We start from the raw sequence: 21,572 nt of genomic DNA on the forward strand, positions 1-21,572 counted from the left end.
ACTGAATCCTTGATTTCTATCTTGATACCTACCAATAGTGTCTTTAACCAAACAACATTTGAACAATTAACTATTGCTACCACATATTTTGCCTCTATTGTGGAGTGACAACTACAATTATGCTTCTTTCTTGTCTAAGACATTAGTCTTTTACCAAGAAAGAATTGTCCACCATTGGTGCTCTTTCTATCATCAACACTTCCTACCCAGTCAACATCTATGAATGATTTCAAATCTAAATTGCCTCTTTTTTTGTACCATAATCCATATTCTCAAGTACCTTTCAAATACCTCATGATTCTCTTGATTTCCATCATATGATTTTCTTTGAGATTTTCTGAGAATCTTGCCACCATACCAACTGCTAATGTAATATCAAGCCTTGTGTGCAATACATATTACAATTTTGCAATCATTGATCTATATGTTGTCTGATCTACCTCTTTGGAATCATCATTCTTGGAAATCTTATGTCCAATAGACATACGTGTTCCAACTGGTCTTGAATCTTTCATTCCAAACTTCTTTAGTATCTCCTTGATATATTTGGATTGAGTAATGTAGATACCATCTTTCTTCTACTAGATCTGTAATTTAGCAAAGAATTTAATCTCTCCAAACATGGACATTTCAAATTCTTTACTCATATATTCTAAAAATGCTTTGCATAAATCATTATTTCTTATAAAAAAAGTGTCATCCAAAAATATTTATGCCAACACAATTTTTTTGTCTGGTCCTTCTATGATATATAGGCCATTGTTATCATTTGTTCTTTGAAAACCAATCTTTATCAAGTAGTTATGAAGTCTTTCATACCAAGCTTTGGGAAATTTATTGAGACCATACAATACTTCATATAATTTATAGACCATATCTCTTTTTCTAAGATCCACAAAACCTTCAGGTTGTTCTATGTAAACTTCCTCTTCAAGAGCTCCATTCAAGAATACAAATTTTACATCCATTTGATAAGCTTTAAATCCTTTATGTGTTGCATATGATAGTAAAGTTCTAACACCTTCTACTCTTGCAATAGGAGAAAAAATTTCCCCATAATCAATTCCTTCTTCTTAGGAATAACCTTTACAAACTAACCTTGCTTTGTTCTTGGAAACTTCTCCATCTTCATTTAGCTTATTTTTGAAAACTCATTTTCTACCAATTACATTTTTATCCTTAGGTCAAGGAACAAGAGTCCAAGTTTTCTATCTATTCTATTTCTTAATTCATGAGTTCAATCCAAATTTCATTATCCAAAGCATATTTCATTGATCTAGGTCTAAATTCAGCAAGGAAACATGTACCTTTTAATTTGTTTCTTGTCATTGTTCCATCTAACTTGTCTCCAATGATCTGATGAGGTGCATGGTGTTTGCTAACATATGTTGCTAACACACATATTTTGGATTTAAAACATGTTCCACTGACCTCTTCATTATCTTTTATATCAAGATTAGTTTCGACCATCTAAGACTCGAGACCATTGGACTCAATTTTCTCTAGAAACAACTTGGTAGCTTCTGATTGTGACTAGGGTCCTTTAGATTGTGAATTGGGTTACACTGGTTGCAACTTGATAGTGTTGAAAAAATAAGAGTAACTAAGAGGGGAGGGATGAATCAATTACTAAAAAATAAATTTCAAATCCCTTAGATGTCAATACAAATCAAAACTTTGTATAAACTGAACTCCATTGTAACTCGACAAAAACACAGGCACTTGGTTTACACTAACAAATGTTGTAACTCGATAAACACTGAAATAAATTAGCAAATACTTATCATGAAAATCTTAAGATATTATTTGTGATTAATATTAGTTTAACTTAGTACATACACATAAAATAAATAGCATGAACATAATTGATACTAAGATTTAATGTGGAAACCCAATTTGGGAAAAACCACCATTTGTAACTAGTTACTAATTTTCACTCTTTTGAAGTGAACCATGTTAAGAACCAACCCTGTTAAAGGTTACAAAACACACTATTAGGTATGACCCTATTAGAGGATTTAATCATCCTATTAGGAGTGGCCTTGTTAGAGGTCTTTAGACAATTCAATAGAAATGCCACCTTGTTAGAAGATTTACAAATAATTGTTAATCCAACTTTGTTAAGAGATTTACTTCACTACTACAATGGTTAGAGAGTAACAATGAGATTACCTTATTTCTAATGCAACTAAATTATTGATTACAAATCTCAACTCTCATGATCAAATGTATCTTTTCATTTCAATAAGGATATTTTGCTTATCCTTCTAATTCACTTCCTATAAGCATCATCAAATCTTCAATATGTTCCACACATTTTTAATTCTCAACTTGACCTTATATTTATATCTTACAAATTGTTAAGTTGGCTTTAATACAACTTAGAATAATTAATAGTCATCTCCTTAGTTGGCTAGAACCAACAAACAAAACAATTTGACTCAAAATGCCAAAACAAAAAAATCTTTCATTAGTCGACCCTGCTTGGTAGATACTAACTCAAAGAAATTTTCCTATATGAACCAAGTGAACTCAGTTAACATTGCATATTCACAAAGTTCCTTTGGTAACCAAGTGAGCTTAGTTAACACTAGTTCCTTCCAAAATCTCCTTCATTAACCAAGTGAGCTCAGTTAACAACCAACTTTTTTAAACTATCCTTTGTCACCCGAGTGAACTCAGTAGACACTTTCTTGTAAACTAGGCAAACTTTGGAATGCTTGGTAGAGATAGGAAACTATCTTTAATTCTCAAGTGAGCTCAGCATACACTGACTGACAATGATATGATATTTTTTGTAACATCAAAGATAATACACAAATTAATCAATTGTTACCAATAATCTCCCTCTTTGGCATTGATGGCAACACAACATGTCATTATCCAAAGCATCTTTCATTGATCTAGGTCTAAATTCAGCAAGGAAACATGTACCTTTTAATTTGTTTCTTGTCATTGTTCCATCTAACTTGTCTCCAATGATCTGATGAGGTGCATGGTGTTTGCTAACATATGTTTCTAACACACATATTTTGGATTTAAAACATGTTCCACTGACCTCTTCATTATCTTGTATATCAAGATTAGTTTCGACCATCTAAGACTCGAGACCATTGGACTCAATTTTCTCTAGAAACAACTTGGTAGCTTCTGATTGTGACTAGGGTCCTTTAGATTGTGAATTGGGTTACACTGGTTGCAACTTGATAGTGTTGAAAAAATAAGAGTAACTAAGAGGGGAGGGATGAATCAATTACTAAAAAATAAATTTCAAATCCCTTAGATGTCAATACAAATCAAAAATTTGTATAAACTGAACTCCATTGTAACTCGGCAAAAACACAGGCACTTGGTTTACACTAACAAATGTTGTAACTCGATAAACACTGAAATAACTTAGCAAATACTTATCATGAAAATCTTAAGATATTATTTGTGATTAATATTAGTTTAACTTAGTACATACACATAAAATAAATAGCATGAACATAATTGATACTAAGATTTAATGTGGAAACCCAATTTGGGAAAAACCACCATTTGTAACTAGTTACTAATTTTCACTCTTTTGAAGTGAACCCTGTTAAGAACCAACCCTGTTAAAGGTTACAAAACACACTATTAGGTATGACCCTATTAGAGGATTTAATCATCCTATTAGGAGTGGCCTTGTTAGAGGTCTTTAGACAATTCAATAGAAATGCCACCTTGTTATAAGATTTACAAATAATTGTTAATCCAACTTTGTTAAGAGATTTACTTCACTACTACAATGGTTAGAGAGTAACAATGAGATTACCTTATTTCTAATGCAACTAAATTATTGATTACAAATCTCAACTCTCATGATCAAATGTATCTTTGCATTTCAATAAGGATATTTTTCTTATCCTTCTAATTCACTTCCTATAAGCATCATCAAATCTTCAATATGTTCCACACATTTTTAATTCTCAACTTGACCTTATATTTATATCTTACAAATTGTTAAGTTGTCTTTAATACAACTTAGAATAATTAATAGTCATCTCCTTAGTCGGCTAGAACCAACAAACAAAACAATTTGACTCAAAATGCCAAAACAAGAAAATCTTTCATTAGTCGACCTTGCTTGGTAGATACTAACTCAAAAAAATTTTCCTATATGAACCAAGTGAACTCAGTTAACATTGCATATTCACAAAGTTCCTTTGGTAACCAAGTGAGCTTAGTTAACACTAGTTCCTTCCAAAATCTCCTTCATTAACCAAGTGAGCTCAGTTAACACCCAACTTTTGTAAACTATCCTTTGTCACCCGAGTGAACTCAGTAGACACTTTCTTGTAAACTAGGAAAACTTTGGAATGCTCGGTAGAGATAGGAAACTATCTTTAATTCTCAAGTGAGCTCAGCATACACTGACTGACAATGATATGATATTTTTTGTAACATCAAAGATAATACACAAATTAATCAATTGTTACCAACAATCTCCCTCTTTGGCATTGATGGCAACACAACATGTGATTATCCAAAGCATCTTTCATTGATCTAGGTCTAAATTCAGCAAGGAAACATGTACCTTTTAATTTGTTTCTTGTCATTGTTCCATCTAACTTGTCTCCAATGATCTGATGAGGTGCATGGTGTTTGCTAACATATGTTTTTGATAAGCTAAACAGGTTTTAAGGGGTCCTGAAACCCATAAGTTTAACAACAAGAAAGGCTGAAAATAAGCGAAAAAATGCCCAGCCAAAACATAGTCCTTACGGCTGAAAATAAGCCCAAAGGCCCAGCCCAAAACAACTGCCCACTAAAAAGGCCAGAGAGCCAACCAGAAAAATAGAGACCAGTCAAAAAGCCAAAGCCAGGAGAAACAAAAGCCAAAGGACAGAGACCCAACCTAGCAGACTACTTCTCCATCTCAAGCATGGTCTGGGTAGCTTCGGCGCACTCTTGTTGCTCTTCTACCTTATGATCCTGGGCGTTCATCAAATCCTGCTCCATAGTGCTATCCTTGGCTTTATCCACATCCAGCCTATCTTTATCTCTATTCTGTTTATCATCTTCCTCCATCTGGTTCCTGTCTTTGAGATTATCCAAGAGAGAGAGGATGTTGTCGTTGATCGAAGCGAGGAGGGAGATCATTTGACTAGCTAGGTTGTGATTGTAGTTCTCAATATTTTTTACTCTCCTCTCCATCAGAGTCTCCCAGCTGTTTCGGTCGCCTTGGCTTTCAGCACCTGTCTTGCTCTTGATTTTTTCCATTTGGAAAACCCTATCTCTGACATCCTCAAGCTCATGGAAAAGCCATTTAATTGATCTGAAGTTGTCGATCATGCTATTGCGGGCATTGTTCAACAGATTCATGCCCGTTTCTCTTGCATTATCAGAAATAGCCACCATAGCCGGGTCAATTAGCTCATTGAGTCTAGGCTTCTCGAGGTCGTTCACCAAGAGTTGGGGGTTCATCGCCTCTCTGTAGATTCCCATAGTGGCCGTTCTCACATTGAAGTTCTTCCAAGCCTTCCTTCTGTTATTAACTTGCACTTCCCCCTCAATCTGTCCAGAGTTGTCATTTTCCTCCAAAGGAGGCTGAGGATGTATAGGGGAGAGGGGAATGGGCAGAGAATCCTTTCCCTGACTGCAGGAGCGCTCCATGCTCTCTCCCTCCCTCTTCTGTCTTTTTCTCAGTTTCTCCTCATCCAGCTCCTCCTTCGAAACCTTGTTAAAATCATCAGTATCCATTTCCTCCTCCACCTCAGCAGAGCCAATTTTAGCTGGGGTATGACCTCTAGGGCTCTTTCTGCTGGGTAGATTGATAGAGGGGTAATCCTTCTTATGGCTTTTAGTCTTCTTACCAGACTGCTCAAAAACCTCATCAGAGCTGATGCTCTCGACATCGTCAGAATCTGAGGAAAAATTGGAGCTGCTCTTGTCAACATCCACCCCCTAGATAGGGTTTTTGCTAATGGTTTGAGCATGGAAATGCTCATGAATCAGAAGCAAAAGACCCTCATGCAGAGCCGGGTTGATGGTGGCTTTCTTTTTAAAACTAGAAATGGCCTTGTTCATCGAGTTAAAAAGATAATACGGGAAGGAGATCTTACTACCATGGCGAAAATGATTCAGAATCACAAAATGGTTAGTCCTAACCCTATCAAACCTGGGGTCTAGGGTAATATATTCAACGACAGCGTAGAGAACATACCTCCAGAGCTTCTTTATAGTATCCGTTACAAAAAATGTCTCTTTCTTGCCCAGCTTGTTCAGCTCTTTAGTGTTTTTCACAAAATCCTTGATTGCATTAGAAGACATCTTCTTGTCTTTGAAGAATTTATGCCCCTCCATCGGAATCCCCGTGACTTCAGCAACCACATCCTCAGTAATTTGAAAGTAGACCTCGTTCACCTTAACCTTACCATTATTCCACGAATTCACCATGCTGTTAGTGATCTCAGGATCCGAGCCATGAAGTTTCTTGAAGAAATTAGTAACCCCACCCTTTTCCAGCTCTCTCCAAACTTTGGCCTTGTTCTTCCACTTCTGAACTTCCCCCACCGACTCCTTTCTGCTCCTCTCACCCGTCATGTTTTCCTGATCAACTTCCACAATTCTCATGAACTCTGATCTGTGCAAGTTATTTGCATTCGAAAAAATGGTGATGTTTCTTTTATGATACCCGTGAATAAACCTCTTTCTGAAAATAATGGTATCGTCCTTTCAAATGTGTCGAAAAGTTAGAGGAAACCCCTTTTGCTGGTGCAAATCACGATGCCAATAATGGCACTTACCATTTATTAAGCTATCTTTATTATCCATAATTGCATTGGATTTGAGTCGTCCTTCCCAAGATATTATCTTGGTCGATGAGCAACTTAGCCTCCGCCGAAAAATCTTTTCTGGCATGCTAGGATAGATTATTGGTGGCGTTAACCCCTTTATTAGCAAACCAATCAGCGACTGGGTTTGCCTCTCTGTAAACATGAGTGACGTGGACCTTATCGAACTTTGTGAGAGTGGCGCAAGTCTCAGCAATTATGTTCGCAATCGTCCACGAGGGAGGGGAAATACCATTAATGGTATTAATAATGTTTTTGGAGTCCCCCTCAAGCCAAAGTTTAGTAATCCCAGCTTCAAAAGCCAACTTGACCACCTTACTCGCAGCTCTAGCTTCAGCCAGATGAATAGTCTGGATTCCCAACGAGGAAGCAAAGGAAGCTATTCCCTCCCCATAGCTATTTCTTATGATTCCACCACAGCCTGAAGGGCCTGGGTTACCCTTAGAAGCCCCATCTGGAGTAAGTATCCAGAATCTTCTTCAGGGCTCTGGCCTCTTTGACAGAAGCTTCCCCCCCCAAGATAGTATCATCAACAAATTGCTGATGAGTGAAGGGAACGCAATTAGAGGAGGGAAGGATCCCTTTGATACAAGCCTCATGCTTTCTACAGTCTATAATCCTTCCTAAGCATTCAGCTAAAATGATGAACAAAAAGGGCAAAAGGGGGTCTCCTTGTCTGAGGCCTCTGGATGGTTTGAAAAAATTAGAAGGGACTCCATTAACCAGAACAGCCAAAGAGGAGGTGGAGACCAATTGAGAGATAATTTTACAAACTTTACTGTCAAAGCCAAAAGTCGAGAGGACCTTCCCAAGGAGAGACCAGTCCACCCTGTCATAAGCTTTAGAAAGATCCAGTTTGAGAAACAAACCTTCCCATTTGGATGCCTCAAGAGAGTGGATGACTTCGTGCACCATCTGGATAGAATCCAAAATTTTTCTCCCTGGAACAAAACCCGATTGATGCTGTGAGATAATCATGGGCAATATCTTGAGCATTCTTAAAGTGAGAACTTTAGAGACGATCTTGTAGAGAGAGTTGCACAGACTAATAGGTCTAAAGTTGTCCAGTGAGTCCGCCCCAGGGGATTTAGGAATGAGAACCACAAAAGTCGAGTTTAGCTCCTTGAGAATAGATTTGGCTCCAAAGAATTCCTGGACAGCCTGAACAACCTCTCCCATGATCACCGGCCAGAACCTTTGGAAGAAAAAAGTGGGAAAACCGTCCGGTCCGGGAGCCTTGTCAGCAGGCAGAGAAAAGAGAGCCTCTCTAACTTCCGAAGCATTAGGAATAGCACAGAGTTGTTTATTATGGATAGGTTGAATGATCTGAGGGATACAGTGTAACAATTCCTCCTGGTCCAAATTGGAAAGTATTGGGTCCTTAGAGAAAAGGCTAGAGAAAAAGGAAACAGCTTCTTTCGAGATGGTAGATTCTTCAGTTAATAGCTCCTGCCCCTTTCTGATACCATAGATCCTGTTACTAGCACGGTGCTTGAGGGTGGTTAGGTGAAAAAACTTAGTGTTCTGATCTCCTTCCTTTAGCTAGGTGATCCTCGATCTTTGCCTCCAAAATTTTTCTTCCTTATTAATAATGTTATGAATTTCAGACAGGGTCTTGAGCTCTGAAACCCTGTTGGTCTCAGTGTAACCTTCCTTCTAAATGCAATCTTGGATAATAGTTAGATTATCAAATAACTCTTTCTTTTCATGGAAGATGTGACCAAAATTAGACTTGTTCCAAATTTTAATCATCCTCTTCACATTGCTAAGTTTTCTGGTGACTCTGAACATGGCTGAGCCCTCCACCTCTATCCCCCACCATTTCTTGATATTATCCAAGAGTTCAGGGTGAGAGGTCCACATTTTCTCAAACCTGAAAGGATGGTATCTCCTGTGTACCAATGGGGAAACTAAAAGAGAAATGGAAGAGTGATCCGAACCAATTTTGGGAAGCAGAGATAGTCCATATTTTGGATTTAAAACATGTTCCACTGACCTCTTCATTATCTTGTATATCAAGATTAGTTTCGACCATCTAAGACTCGAGACCATTGGACTCAATTTTCTCTAGAAACAACTTGGTAGCTTCTGATTGTGACTAGGGTCCTTTAGATTGTGAATTGGGTTACACTGGTTGCAACTTGATAGTGTTGAAAAAATAAGAGTAACTAAGAGGGGAGGGATGAATCAATTACTAAAAAATAAATTTCAAATCCCTTAGATGTCAATACAAATCAAAACTTTGTATAAACTGAACTCCATTGTAACTCGACAAAAACACAGGCACTTGGTTTACACTAACAAATGTTGTAACTCGATAAACACTGAAATAACTTAGCAAATACTTATCATGAAAATCTTAAGATATTATTTGTGATTAATATTAGTTTAACTTAGTACATACACATAAAATAAATAGCATGAACATAATTGATACTAAGATTTAATGTGGAAACCCAATTTGGGAAAAACCGCCATTTGTAACTAGTTACTAATTTTCACTCTTTTGAAGTGAACCATGTTAAGAACCAACCCTGTTAAAAGTTACAAAACACACTATTAGGTATGACCCTATTAGAGGATTTAATCATCCTATTAGGAGTGGCCTTGTTAGAGGTCTTTAGACAATTCAACAGAAATGCCACCTTGTTAGAAGATTTACAAATAATTGTTAATCCAACTTTGTTAAGAGATTTACTTCACTACTACAATGGTTAGAGAGTAACAATGAGATTACCTTATTTATAATGCAACTAAATTATTGATTACAAATCTCAACTCTCATGATCAAATGTATCTTTTCATTTCAATAAGGATATTTTGCTTATCCTTCTAATTCACTTCCTATAAGCATCATCAAATCTTCAATATGTTCCACACATTTTTAATTCTCAACTTGACCTTATATTTATATCTTACAAATTGTTAAGTTGGCTTTAATAAAACTTAGAATAATTAATAGTCATCTCCTTAGTCAGCTAGAACCAACAAAAAAAATAATTTGACTCAAAATGCCAAAACAAGAAAATCTTTCATTAGTCGACCCTGCTTGGTAGATACTAACTCAAAGAAATTTTCCTATATGAACCAAGTGAACTCAGTTAACATTGCATATTCACAAAGTTCCTTTGGTAACCAAGTGAGCTTAGTTAACACTAGTTCCTTCCAAAATCTCCTTCATTAACCAAGTGAGCTCAGTTAACACCCAACTTTTGTAAACTATCCTTTGTCACCCAAGTGAACTCAGTAGACACTTTCTTGTAAACTAGGCAAACTTTGGAATGCTCAGTAGAGATAGGAAACTATCTTTAATTCTCAAGTGAGCTCAGCATACACTGACTGACAATGATATGATATTTTTTGTAACATCAAAGATAATACACAAATTAATCAATTGTTACCAACAATCTCCCTCTTTGGCATTGATGGCAACACAACATGTCATAATGCAATAAACATTTTGGAGCAAGGATAAAGTAAGGAACATATCCTTAGTTTGATTCTGATTCTCATCCATGAGAACTCCCTCTATCAGTGTGAACTCCTTCTTCCTTTAGTTTCTCCCTCTGTTAGCAAAATTCTATCTTCAAAATCTTCTTCTGATAGAAAACATTATTTTTAATATTAGACCAAGTTCATTCTCCCTCTTTGACATCTCTATGACTAAACTTTCCCTTTTAAGAAAATTTCTATTATATGATAGTAAACTTCTCCCTCTTTGACATCTCATGCTAAAGACAATATTCAATGAATGTTAATGCACCTCATGTACTAATTCATTTGCAATGTGCCCTTGTCATACTGCATCAACTAATTGATCTTAACATGCTATGGTTGATGCATCACAAAAATTCATTTAGTGATCTTCAGATAGGGAATGACCCCTAATTTACCTCTTAGATACATAAATGCATCCTTAGGTAATGATTTAGTGAATATATCTACAATTTGTTTTTTAGTATTCACACATTGTAATCTTACCTCTTTATCTTGTACCAATTCTCTCAAAAAATGATGTTTTATAACAATATGTTTTGTTTTGGTATGCATCACAAGATTCTTTGATATGTTAATTGCATTGGTATTATCACAAAAGATAACCATCAGATCCTTGATTTCTATCTTCATACATGCCAACAGTTGCTTGAACCAAACAATATTTGAACAATTAATTATTTTTGCCACATATTCTACCTCTGTTGTGGATTGATAAATATAATTATGTTTCTTGATTGTCAAGACGCTAGTCTTTTACCAAGAAAAAATGCTCCACCATTGGTGCTCTTTTTGTCATCAACAATTCTTGCGCAATTAGCATCTGTGAATTCTTTTAAATCCAAATTTCCTCATTTTCTATATCATAATCCATAGTCTTTAGTACCTTTAAGATATCTCATGATTCTCTTGATTGTCATCATGTGATTTTCTTTGGAATTTTCTGCTAATCTTTCGACCATACCAACCACTAATGCAATATTAGGCCTTGTGTGCACTAAATACTTCAATTTTCTAATCATTGGTCTAAATTTGGTTTGATCGACCTCCTTGAAATCATAATTTTTGGAAATTTTATGTCCAGTAGACATAGGAGTTCCAACTGGTCTTGAATCTTCCATTCACAAATTTTTTAGTATCTCCTCGATATATTTAGATTGAGTAATGTAGATACCATCTTTTTTCTACTAGATCTACAATCCAACAAAGAATTTTATCTCTCCAAACATAGAAATTTCAAATTCTTTACTCATTTCTTATGAGAATGCTTTGCACAAGTCATCATTTCCTATAAATAAAGTGCCATCCACCAATATTTTTACCAACACAATCTTATTGTCTAGTCCTTCTTTGATGTACATACTGTTGTTATCATTTTTTCTTTGAAAACTAATGTTTATCAAGTATTTATGAAGTCTTTCATACCAAGCTCTGGGAGCTTTCTTGAGACCATACAATACTTTGTGTAATTTTCAAACCATATCTCTTTTGCTAGGATCTATAAAACTTTTAGGTTGTTCTATGTAGACTTCTTCATCAAGAATTCTATTCAAGAATGAAAATTTAATATTCATTTGTGAGCTACATATGCTAGTAAAGTTCTGACACCTTATAATCTTGCAACAGGAGCAAAAGTTTCACCATAATCAATACCTTCTTCTTGATAATAACCTTTACATACTAACATTGCTTTGTTTCTAGAAACTTCTTGATCTTGATTCAACTTATTTCTAAATACCCACTTTGTGCCAATTACATTTTTATCCTTGGGTTTAGGAACAAGAGTCCAAGTTTTATTCTTCTTTATCTATTTTATTTCTTCATTCATATCTTCGATCCAACTTTTATTATCCAAAGCATCTTTAACATTTCTAGGTTCAAATTCAATAAGAAAACATGTACCTTTCAATTTGTTTCTTATCATTGTTCCATCTGAATTATCTCCAATAATTTGATCATGTGCATAATGCATTCTAACATATCTTGATAACACAAGTTCTTTGTATTTGGATTTTTTTCCACTAACCTCTTCATTATCTTTAATCTCAAGTCTCACTATCTATGACTCAGGTCCATCGAACTTGATTTTCTCTTGCACTAACTCAATAGCTTCTGACTGTGACTCGGGTCCTTCAGACTGTGACTTAGGTTACACTACTTGCAACTCGATAGCTTTTGGAGATTTTGGGGACTTAGGAGGTAAAGCTTTCTAACTTTTAGATAGATTTGACAATGTATCAAGTTCATAATACACAAACCTTCTGTAGTCCTTTGGTTCTTTGTTGCTTTCTTCTTCACCCTTTTCTACAAACTCATCAATTCTCACATGTGCACTTTCTATGATTTTATGAGTAGAAAAATTTAGACATTTGTGTGCTTTACTTCTACAAGAGTATCCTAGGAATATGCCTTCATCACCTTTAACATCAAATTTACCTTTTCTAGATTCTTTCAAGATATAAGATTTTCTACCAAATACTTTCAAGCAACTTACATTAGGTTTGTAGCCATACCATAGTTCATGAAGAGTTTTATCTGAGTCTTTCTTCAATTGTTCTCTATTCAAGGTATGTACTATACTACTAATTGCTTCCTTCCAGTACTTGATTGCAACAATCTTTTCTATCATTAGTGTTCTTGCACAATCTATGATGGATCTATTCCTTCTTTTAGCTATACCATTTTATTATGGCATGTACCAGGGCTTGATACTTGTCTCTTAATTCCCTTTTCAATGCAAAATTTATTGAGCTCATTGGAAATGAATTCACCACCTTTGTCCAATCTCAAAATGCTTAGTTTCTTTCTCTACTCTTTCTAGATACCACTTAAATTTTTGAAATGCTTCAAAATTTTCTTTTGGATACATTTAAGTCATGATTCTAGAATAATCATCAACAAAAAGAATGAAAAACTTGTCTCCACTATAACTCTCCATTCCAATAGGTCCACATAAGTTTGTATAAACAAGCTCTAAGACTTCTTCAGAATGATAGTTCACTAGTACATTTGGGCTCATTTTTAAACCATTATTGGTTGAAATTTTGACCTAGGTTGGTCAAAATTTGGACCAACCAATTGGTCAAAAATTTTCTAGTCAAAATTTTAAACAATTTACTGGCTGGTTGAAATTTTGACCAATACGTTGGTCAAAAACTTTCAAAATTGCTGGCACAAATTTTGCCAAGCATTGGTCAAAATTTCAACCAATTCTAATAGAAAACTATATAGCATTGGTTGAAATTACAACCAATGCTTGGTGGAAAACTACCAAGCATTGGTCAAAATTTTGACCAATGCTTGGTAGAAAACCCCTAAGCATTGGTCAAAATTTTGACCAATGCTTGGTAGAAAATCCCTAAGCATTGGTCAAATTTTTTAAAGAGAAATCATCAGTTATGAGATGATCAATCAAGAGGAAACAATTGAGAGCTTAGAGTGACACAATTTTTAGATGATCATATGAAATGAAATGCGAGTGCAAGTAGAAAGAAACTAGAAAGACATTGTGTATAGATGAAGGCATGAAATGGATGGTTTTGGAGCACTCAGCACATACAATCAACATTTAATACATATCATCATTTGAGATCAAATGGGTGTGTGGGATTATATGCACAGTGAACAATAAAGGAGGGAATTGAACCCTTCCTAAGGCTCACACTTGTTGAGGTCCACTTTAGAAATGGCCCTTCCTATGAAATTGATGTCTAAAAGCTTTCTAATGAGATAATGTGTTATGAGCTCTTCATTAATGGGATGGAACATGAATCCAGGAGGCACGACAATTATGAAGAGCTCATAACACATTATCTCATTCGAAAGGTTTTAGATAACAATTTCATAGGGAGGGCCATTGCTGAAGTGGACCTCAACAAGTGTGAGCCTCAGGAAGGGTTCAATTCCCTCCTTTATTTTTTACTGTGTGTATAATCCCACACATCCATTTGATCTCAAATAATGATATATAGTGAATGTTGAGTATTTGTGCTGAGTGCTCCAAAACCATCCATCTCATGCCTTCATCTATACACAATTTCTTTCTAGTTTCTTTCTACTCGCATGCCCATTTCATTTCATATGATCATCTGAAAATTGTGTCACTCTAAGCTCTGAACTATTTCCTCTTGATTGATCATCTCATAACTATTGATTTCTCTAACATAATTAGTTTTTTCTTGACATGTCACCTGTTAATATAGTGATTAATAGAAAATACTATGATTTATCCCAATCTTAGTTTTAGTATTGGTTATGATATTGTTATTATTTTGAGCCATTTTGTTAAAGACTATATCTCTCAAAATAGTGGCATGTACTAGACAACCTATTCATCATGTATTTGAGAGACAATATCATTCACATAAATATAAGTTTCTTCTTATCATCTCTAGAGAAAAATATAAGACAACTCGAGACTCAAAAAAGCTGAGTGTAAGCTAGAACCATACCCAATGTTCTCATCATGAACAAAATAGATCAAGTAACCATCGTCCTCCTCCAGATCTAACCCAGAATCCTTGGGTATAAATATTGCCTTAGAACCAAATCTTCTAGGTCCAAAGTCAAAAACCCCTGGTACATTGTCTCCAACTTCAATCTAAAACTTTCCCACCTCAGGTTCTGCTTGAAGATTAAACTTTACGAGTCCCTTGACATTAGCTATTGAATCTAGTGTAGTACCATACACAAAACACTATTTTCTGCATGCATTTTCAATTATAAAGTAGAATTAGATATTTCCCAATCAACCTTGTATCCAAGGAAATAAGATTGACCAGAAATGGAGACAAAATCAGAGATGTAGTGTTCTATGAAGAGGGTATGTATTAGTATAATCACTCAAAATTTTCTTACTTGCCACTATAATTTTCATTAATCCTTGGAAAATCTATTGCAGACTCCGATAGTTTCTTTTGTGAAGCCTTCCCACTCTTTAAATTGAAATGCATCTCATATTTGATCACCAAAGTAAAAAAAATAATACCAGATGACTCATCCTTTATTTATGCATGGGTTAGTAAGTGAAGCACAAAAGAAATAGTTAAGTTGAACAATTCACATACAATTCATTTTGGAAATTTTTGGTAGATGTAGTAGTTTGGTAGTGCAAACCGTCTCATTTGAAGATCATTTTTGGCATATCAAGGCAGTATACCAAAATGTACTTTCACTATAGTATTGTAAGAAATAATGAATTTTCCATCCTTCACCATATCTTGAGATAGCAACAAGTAAAATTGAGCAATTTGATTTATTTTGGAGAGATGTATAGACAATCTCTATCCTATATTTTCTTTATGAAGAACAAAAAGGATCTAAAGTTCTAAGGCTTTAAATACATTATTCATACTGCTTAATTATTTGAGTTTAGATAGTTTCCAATAACTTCTCCATACTCTTCAAATAGCAAGGCAATGATATAAGACTACTCTGAAATAAAAATACCTTTGGGGCAAAATAGAGAGTAAGATCGATGAAATTGCATAGTTATCAGTTATTGCAAAGTCATGTATCATGACAAGCTTTGAAAGCATTATGGGAACTAGATCAAGCATTATTCCCTCCTTTGTGACAACTCAATAAGTAACATAGGGAGGAGTATGTTGGTAGCCAAATGTAAACATTTCTCCTACACATAATGGAAAAAGTGATCAGGCACATAAATCTATATTTTAAAGCAGTCTATAGCTTTCTCAAACATGCTTTATGATTAATTACATTAACTATAAAATCTGAATGTGTTCTACTATTGTGATTAGGTCAAACTTTGGCTATGCATTATAGTTATTTGATTCTTCTTTTTTGTTCTAAAATAGCCTATAGCTTACTTGAACATTCTTAACTACATTAAGCTTTAACTATCAAAGAAAAACTTGTTCTACTACTTGTATTTGGATCAATCTTTGGGTGTGTAGTGAATGAATAAGTTAATTTCTCATCATAATCCATCAATCCAAGAGTCTACACATCTCCATCTTCAAAGACTCAAAGAGCATCTACAAAGGAGAAAATAAGAAATAAGTTTAATAAAGGATTACTTTTCCTTCCCTGAAACACTAAATAGTTTCTTATCTATTGTATCCTATTGCGAAATGAGAAAATATTCAATCATCTCACGAAATGAAAGCTTGAAAATATGTCAAATATGCCCAGTTCAATAGTCAAAATAGAAAAATAATAATAAATAGATTGAAAATTAAGTCTATGTTATTTCAGATATTAAGAGAACAATTAAGAAAAAAATTTATTTGTGCCAAAAACCCTCCAATTGTTGGACCAATAATCAAACCAATTCCCCATGTAGTTGTCACCTAATAAATAAAAGTAAATCCAGTCAGTCAACACAATGTTCTATTCTACAAGAAGCAAGTTTTTTTAACAATATTTATGTGTAGAGGTTGAATCGCTAGTACTATCAATAATTGATTGTATATTGTTTATTCAACACTTTACTTTGAATGCAAGCACATTATATTTTGTACCTGAATCAAAATTCAATTTGAATACAAGACAATGAATAAATGACACTAATTTGCATTCATTTCACTAATTAGGAAATTGAAAAAATAAAAAAAAATTACATCAAATGAATATACCATCTTACCTTAGTTGGATCAATAATTCCTGAAGCCATCAAATCTTCATAACCACCTGTAGCAACATTGTATCCATAATTAGGATTATCATTGGAAAGGACTTGTAAAAAGACAAGGATAGTGCTATTATTTTACTACTATGAAGACTAGAAAGAGCTATTTGCATCTAGTGAAATTGAATAAGATTGTACACCTAGGCACAATGTCAATTTACTTAAATTCAACAGGCTTCATAAGGACTAGAAAGAGCTGTCTGCATTTAGGCTGATGTCCAATGAAATTGAACAGGACATACCCAGGCAAAAGAGCTTAAATCAACGAGATTCTATTGAATAGCTATGAAAGAATTGAGTTTAAATATACTTGATTCTATTCAACAATTTCTTAGGAGTTGTAATAACCTTTTCAACCACAAAAATTCCATTTACTCCTACATTCTTTGCAATTAGTTTCACCGGGTAGCTCAAAGCTCATTTAACAATACCTGCACCAATCTGCAAACACCAAAGAACCAACAAATTTCAGAGCTAGATGTTACAAACACATTGCAGAGCTAAGTCTTATATGACAAAACATTATCTACATATCCATTAAGGATTATAAAGCCACTTCCATGCCAACCATACTTGCTCGTGTAGCAAACATAAAAGTAAGCTACCTTCTATTCCTCATTTTCAAGTGTATCTCTAATAGCATCAACGTTTGCAGCAAGCCTCAAAAGAGCACACCCTCTGCCAACAAAAATGTTCTCTTCAATAGCTGCCTATTTATAGAAATTAATTAGTGAATTGCTCCAATAAAATTAATATAACTTCAATTAATTTGTCATTCTATGAGGGAGGATCAAAGGATAGTAGACAAAAGAATTAGTCCTCTTTACACCATTGGAGAATAGTAGACATAAGAATTTTTCATTCCATACACAAATGGCTTAATAGTTAATTTTTTCTAGCATAGGAATTGGCATGGGAGTTTTACGCATTCGTATCAAATGAAAAAGTTATTTACAAAGAAGACTGCCATACCTTTGTAGCATTCAAAGCATCCTCCATTCATAACTTCTTTTCCTTCAACTTTGTCTTTGTTTGTGCTCCTACCTGTCAATCATACTTCTTATCATCCATCACCTAACTTGGCTCATGCTTATTTATTATCATAATGATATAGGAACAATAAAGCCTATCTTAATGAATGATATACATTGACAAAATTTATCTATTACTCAGAGAAGTATTTAATAGTGAGACACTACCGAAGACTAGAAACATTTCAATAACTTCACCTGTACAAATGCAACTCCCCCAAATAGTTTAGTAATCCTTTCATTCAATTTTTCTTTCTCATAATCTTGTTCAGAAACCTAGAAATAAAGAAAGTATTCAATTGTCAAATACATTCTGCAAGCTAGGTTGACAATAGCACAATTCTCTAATGAGTTATTCTTCACCAATATATTGATATGCTCAAAAAAAGATAGAGTGTTAACCATGATGAGATACTAGGTGCAAACAAAGGAGAAATAACATAAAGAATAAAACTAAAGTGTTCTAATTATAAAGCATAAGACTGATAGTCCATGTTAAGGCCCAAAGAACACATGCACACACACACACACAGACAATAAGGCATACCTCAATCATGCTCCTAATTTGATTAACTCTTCTCTCAATAACCTCCTAAGTTGTTCCATCACTAACTATTGTTGTTGAATCTTTTGTCAACACTATCTTGGTAGTAGTTCCCAGAACCTCATTCCCAACAGTGTCAAGGGCCAGCCCCACTTCATCTCTAATGATAGTTCCTACATTAGAATACATGGTTCAGATGTTTATAGTTTTTTATATTACTGAATAACATATTAGGAGAATGAACTTTGAAATGACATAATCCTAAGCTGACAACTTACTTTTTGTACTCAATTTAAACTCATGTTTAAAATATTAAAAAGGCTACTTCATTATGGCCTATGACAAATTGACCAATATAATTAACATTGGATAGAAAACTGCCATGATAAATGATTAAGAGACAAAAATTCAAGGTTCACTTGATAATCATACTACTAAATAATACCTCCAGTCAACACAACAATGTCATCCAAATACTGAATTTTCCTTTCTCCAAATCCAAGAGCTTTTAAAGCAGCAATCTTTAGTGCACCTCGAAGCCTATTGATGACAAGGGTAGCCAGGGCTTCTTGCTCAATGTCTTCAACAATTATTAAGATAAGATAACCACCACAAATTGCTTCGTCCAATATGCCAATCATATCTCTTGCATTTTTTATTTTCTTATCAACCAACAAGAGCTACAAGTTGTAAAGTAGAATAAATTCATTTGTATGTAAAGTTTCTTGATTCCTAATACATGTCCAAACACTCTCTTACAATAGCTAAATGATAAGTGCTCATTTTCAAAATAGGCTAAAAATGGCAAAAATGATTTCAATCCATATATTAGTTACCTTACAATTATCATACTCTGCTATTTTTAAGATTCTTCTTAAATCTTTTTCTTTTTTTAACTGTTACAAGTCTATAATTAAGTACTAGTACAACATAACATGCATTTTTCTTACCTGACAATGCCACATCATGTACATTAACATTTTGATCTGCCACCACTTCAACATGTTGAACACTTGGAACATGCTCCACTCCTTCAACATGATGTTCAACATGCTCTGAAATATTCAAAAAAAGGATACACGTCAAATTGAAATTGAAGATGTTAAATTGTATTTATAATTAAATAATTAATTTCCAATAGAAAATTAATACTTCCACCACTATAATGCACATCATGGTCTTCGTCACGAGTAGGTTTTGTGGCAGGATATGAAGGCTGCAGTAAAATGTTATGCACATTGTTATGCAGTTAATTTATGTTCAAAACTAATACCAAAAAAGAATCTTCTCAACTATTCAATTCATTTACTTTTCATCTAACCAATTTACCTAAGAGAGATTATTTGGTGCACTAGATTCTTGGGCAAGGCTTTCAGATTCTTTGCGTAAGCATGCAACCACGACTTTGTAGCCTTCCTTCAAGGCAATTTTTCTATCTTCATCTGTGAGCTCCACATTGAATTATGTGCCTATATTTTTTGCTTAATATCATTAGTTTTCCATGTATGGTTTCATTAAACAAAATTGTTTGCAACAATTTTCTTTTTTAACTATTACAAGTCTATAATTAAGTACTAGTACAACATAACATGCATTTTTCTTACCTGACAATGCCACATCATGTACATTAACATTTTGATCCACCACCACTTCAACATGTTGAACACTTGGAACATGCTCCACTCCTTCAACATGATTTCAACATGCTCTAAAATATTCAAAAAAAGGATACACGTCAAATTGAAATTGAAGATGTTAAATTGTATTTATAATTGCATAATTGATTTCCAATAGAAAATTAATACCTCCACCACTATAATGCACATCATGGTCTTCATCATGAGCAAGTTCTGTGGTAGGATATGAGGGTTGCAGTAAAATGTTATGCACATTGTTATGCAGTCAATTTACGTTCAAAACTAATACAAAAAAAGAATCTTCTCAACTATTCAATTCATTTACTTTTCATCTAACCAATTTACCTATGAGATATCATTTCGTACACTGGATTCTTGGACAAGGCTTTCAGATTCTTTGCATAAGCGTGCAACCACGACTTTGTAGCCTTCCTTCAAGGAAATTTTTCTATCTTCATCTGTGAGTTCCACATTGAATTCTGTACCCTATATTTTTTACTTAATATCGTTAGTTTTCCATGTATGGTTTCATTAAAAAAAATTGTTTGCAACATTATAAGTAAATAAATAAATGAAATTTCATTGCTCCTACTTACAAGTCAAGACTGGAGATTCATATAGCCACCAGAGCCAAGTTCGTGTTGGCCAAACTTTTCTAGTCTCACTTTTGTAGCCATAGATGTGTCCTACAATCTATGAACAATTTCAAACATCTTAGATTATATATTTACAAATATGAATAATTAGTGCATCATTACAATGTACTTAATACTATCATGACCTACCTTTTTTAGGCCTATGCTACTTCATTTACTCTATTTTCACATAGCCTTTTCAACTTTGCATCTTCTATTATTTCATTCCACTCCATCGGTGGAATCATAGGAGGGTGGTCATACTTTGGGTTATCCTTAAGAGCCCTTCTATATTGATCCCTTATAGTCTTTATATGCTTTGATGCTCTTTTGAGAAGTAGGCCAGTGTCAAAAATGTTTTCTTCAAATTTCTCCTCAAAAGATGCAATTAGCTGATTTTTAATTCCACAACTTGTAAATTCCACCTTTAAAAAAAAAAAGATTGTTAGATCAATAACTTTAATATATTACAATAAATGGAAGAAAAGAAAAATTATGTAGCAGTGATATGAAACTACGTACCTTTTACGTATGGTGGGTCCAAATAGTCTCAATGTCATATGGAAAAGATGATCAAAGAAAGCATTATTACCTATAAAAAGATAAAGGGTTTATTAGCCCACAATGAGTAATGTAAAACTAAACTAAATTTACACTTTAAATAAAAACAATTTTAAAGCACCTAGAAGCTTTTGTTCTTTTAACAGAAACATAATTTTCTTGTTCAACAACAATGTTCCTTCATATGAACTAGTAC

At 34.1% G+C, this 21,572-nt stretch overlaps 1 pseudogene; it reads right to left on the reverse strand.

Annotated features, from left to right (window-relative positions):
* The window catches only part of LOC149539074 (uncharacterized), a 34,197-nt pseudogene extending 14,806 nt beyond the window's left edge, over positions 1–19,391 (reverse strand).
* Positions 19,392–21,572: the final 2,181 nt, after the last annotated feature.

Source organism: Cupressus sempervirens, chromosome 9 (genome assembly GCF_028749045.1).
Source record: "Cupressus sempervirens isolate cs-2001-9-10 chromosome 9, ASM2874904v1, whole genome shotgun sequence".
In the NCBI taxonomy this organism is placed as follows: domain Eukaryota; kingdom Viridiplantae; phylum Streptophyta; class Pinopsida; order Cupressales; family Cupressaceae; genus Cupressus; species Cupressus sempervirens.